This window comes from Meleagris gallopavo, chromosome Z (genome assembly GCF_000146605.3).
Source record: "Meleagris gallopavo isolate NT-WF06-2002-E0010 breed Aviagen turkey brand Nicholas breeding stock chromosome Z, Turkey_5.1, whole genome shotgun sequence".
NCBI lineage: Eukaryota > Metazoa > Chordata > Aves > Galliformes > Phasianidae > Meleagris > Meleagris gallopavo.
In genome coordinates, this window is record NC_015041.2 from 24,182,429 (window position 1) to 24,186,344 (window position 3,916).

The window sequence follows — 3,916 nt, forward strand, 5'->3', positions numbered from 1 at the left end:
ATAAAGTAACTAACCCTATCATAGCAAAAAGAAAAAACTCCCCATGAATAAAATTTTCTTATTATTCCTAACATCTGACCTTCTTTCATTTACTGTTAATAATTGTTGATTAGGAAGAAAGTGGAAGCAAAGCTTGTTTACTGTTAAACTTGATGTGAATTTTACAAATGATCGGCATTACAGTAGCATTTTTGTAATGAAGTCCTTCTGAACCTCAGGTGAAAAGTATGAGCTGAAAGATAAATCCTTGCACTTGTGCCATATTCTTTTTGTTTGATGTGGTAGAACAGTGCAGAATAAATAAAAACCCAGAGGCCAACTGAAGCCATTCTATGACATTTCAGTCACAGTGTAATGATCACTAATGGTTTTGAAATTGTTCTTGCTGTGATAAATGATCCAAGATTTTGGAAGCATTTTAAACTGTATAGTAAGCAATAAACAAATGAATAAAGAGTTCAGCCCTAGCTGCAAAGTATAGAATCTTCTGCAGACTCAGGGCATGTTTTTAGGTGCCTTTTCTTCAACCATCTCAGCTGAAATGAATGTATAAGGAGGACTCTGTGTGAGCACACAGCAAATACTCTGAGCCAACCGCATAGCATTATCCTTAGATAAACAGAGATCAATCTGTATGAAAGATCTGCATCTACAGTGTTGAATGTTGTTTGATTTTAACTTAGTGGACAGAACAATTTAAAAAATATGTTGTTTTCACACAAATTTATCTTCTGTTAGCATCTGAAATATTCATTAGAATCTTTGTATTGATGTATAAACTTCAGTGTCATACTCCCATAGACTTTACATTAATCTTATGTGATCAATTTGATAGTTCCTTTGCTGTAAGTATGCAAGAATCATTACACCTGCAAATACTTCAATTATGAGAACCAACCAGAAAGCAATGCACACACTTCTCATATGCATGTTATCTGTGGAGAACAGTGACCAAAAAGCATATTATTAAAACATGGGTCATTAGTACCAAATCCTAAACCTTCTGCGTCTTACACAGGCAGAAAATATGGTTGTGCTTTTCTTCCACTGTTTGGATTAGAGTTTTAGTTAGTTAGTTATTGTATGCTTATGTTTCTTTCTGAATCAGAAGCAGCAAAATTGAGCTGCAGTGAAAAGTCTTTAATGAGTGAATGGCGCACATGACCTGGGACAAAAATAAAAATTAACCTCTTGCCTGTTTTTATATGTAACAAGCTGCCAATATAACTCTTCCTAGACTTCTTTCTTTACTCCTGCACCATCTCCTTTGAGAAGACTATGGTTACATTTTGGCTGTCTTGAGTAGGATCGTTATTGCCTCAGTTGATACAGACTCTTAATGTGGTAGACCCCCTAGGCAAATGTGTGCTGGAGGATGTACAGGGAGCTGCCCCTGAGCTGCCAGGGAAATAGCTGCTAATTCAGATCAACCACTGCTGTGAGCAGTAACAAGACTGAGTTCTGCTGCCTTCAGGACAAATTAGAAGCTTAGAAGAAAAACAGGCAGTTCCACTGACAGCGAGAGAAGAACTTCTAAGCAATATTCCCATATTGCTACGTGTTTGGACTGTTGCCCAAAGCAATATGTTTGTGTGTGGGAGTGGAGGTTGGGTGCAGATAGTTATAGCTTTTTCTCTTCCAGAATTTTTGGTTGTTTTTCAGTAGTAACTAGAGAAGTCACGTGAAAGGCAAGTCCTGCTTGACCAACCTGATCTCTTTCTATGATCGAGTGACCTGCCTGGTGAATAAGGGAAGTGCTGTTGACGTAGTCTACTTAGACTTTCAGCAAAGCCTTTGACACTGTTGCTCACAGTATTCTCCTGGAGAAGCTGGCAGCTTGTGGTTTGGACAGGTACACTGTTTGCTGGGTTAAGAACTAGCTGGTTGGCCAGGCCCAAAGGGTGGTAGAGAATAGAGTTAGATTCATCTGACGACCAGTCATGAGTGGTGTTCCCCAAGGGTCAGTACTGGTACCTGTCCTGTTTAATGTCTTTACTAATGACCTGGATAAGGGCACTGAGTGCATCCTCAGTAAGTTTGGAGATTACACCAAGTTGGGAGGAAGTGTTGATCTGCTTGGGGTTAGGAAGGCCCTACAGAGGGATCTGAACAGGCTGAATCATGAGGCCAGTGGGATGAAGTTCAACAAGACCAAGTGCCAGGTCCTGCACTCCAGCCACAGCAACCCCAGGCAGCACTAGGCTTGGGGCAGAGTGGCTGGAAGACTGTGTAGAGGAAATGAACCTGGGGGTATTGGTTGATGCTCAACTAAACATGAGCCAGCAGTGTGCCCAGGTGGCCAAGAAGGCCAATGGCATCCAGGTATCAGAAATAGCATTGCCAGCAGGAGTAAAGAAGTGCTTATCCCTCTGTAGTCAGCACTGGTAGCTGACCTCAAGTACTGTGCTCAGTTTTGCGCCCCTCACTATGTGAAAGACATTGAGGCCCTGGAGCATGTTCAGAGAAGAGCAGTGAAGCTGGTGAAGGGGTTAGAGCACAAGTCTTATGAGGAGGGGTTGAAAGAACCGTGATTGTTCAATCTGGAGAAGTGGAGGCTCAGTGGTGATGTTATCACTCTCTACACCTACTTGAAAAGAGACTGTGGTGAGGTAGGACTTAGCCTCTTCTCCCATGTAACTAGCAAGGAGTAGAGGGAATGGCCACAAATAGCACCAGGGGACATTCAGGTTGGACGTTAGGAAATAATTCTCCAATAGAGTTGTTGGGTGTTGGAATGGGCTGCCCAGAGAGGTGGTGGAGTCACCATCTCCGGGGGTGTTCAGTAAACGTTTAGATGTTGAGCTGAGGGATATGGTATAGTGGGAAATATTGGTGATAGGTGGGTGGTTGGACTAGATGATCTTAGAAGTCTTTTCCAACCTTGATGATTCTATGATTCTGTGATTAAGAACTCAGAAAAACAACAAAAGCTACTGGAGAATGTTCTGCATCAGTGTCAGTTGGAAGGGATTATTCCTCAGGATAGCCAAGACTGAATATTTTACCTGTCAAGCCTAAGTTTTCACTATTACACTACAAGATTTTCTCATCTATATACGTTTAAATCTGAGTGTTTCACCGTCCTTGGAGATAGTTCTTATAATCCCTTTCTATTTCGTTTTTGTCTTTTCTTGCTGTCATTATGTAGCTGTCTCTTGAAGAAGACAACTCACTGTTCCTCAGAGTGTGCTGGAAGAGATCGTCTAGGTGTTAAAATTTACTCTTGATACCTCCATCTGCTGCATAGCTTTTAATTTCATTTGGATAACTGGATCAGTAGATGTGTGAAGCATACTTTTAAGATCATTTTTTCTTTCTATGAAGATTCTGCTTTTCACTTAGTAGATGATCTTCAAAGCTGTTCTCTTTCTCTTTTCTCTATAAATCTCTAGTTGTGTTTAAGTTTTCATGATACCCATATTACAGAAATTCTTGTTGTCCTTGCTTTTAAACGGATTTCAAAGAACTACACTGTTGAGTAGAATTCTGTAGGTAAAACTACAGAACTAGCTTCTTGCATTATGTACATTCATACCATTCTAATTACTGAACCTAGTGGTGCTCAACCACGAATGTAACATACATTAGAGAGACAGAATAGATGGCTGTTTTATCTACCTTTCCCTACACCTTGTTGAGCCCAAACTGTAACCCAAGCCTGCAATGAGCTCTGCCTTGCAATGCATCTCAGAATTTGACCTACAAATTAAATTCAATTAAAAAAAACTACAGATATGGTCTGTGGTCACTTCAATTGCAATCTTGATTTAATACGTTATGCAAATTGTATACTTCACATTGGAGAGTATTTGTGAAATGCAGGTCTCAGCTTTCTGTCAGAAGTTCAGGAGAACTGCTGGAGGACGGTATCTTTGGTGGGACAAGGTTCTTAAGCAGGGTAGCAGCAGTGTTGGCT

The 3,916-nt window shown here is 40.6% G+C and overlaps 1 protein-coding gene across 1 annotated transcript in view; it reads left to right on the forward strand.

Moving 5' to 3' along the window:
* KANK1 (KN motif and ankyrin repeat domains 1) overlaps window positions 1-3,916 on the forward strand; it is a 404,522-nt gene that overhangs the window by 188,062 nt on the left and 212,544 nt on the right. The window lies entirely within an intron of this gene.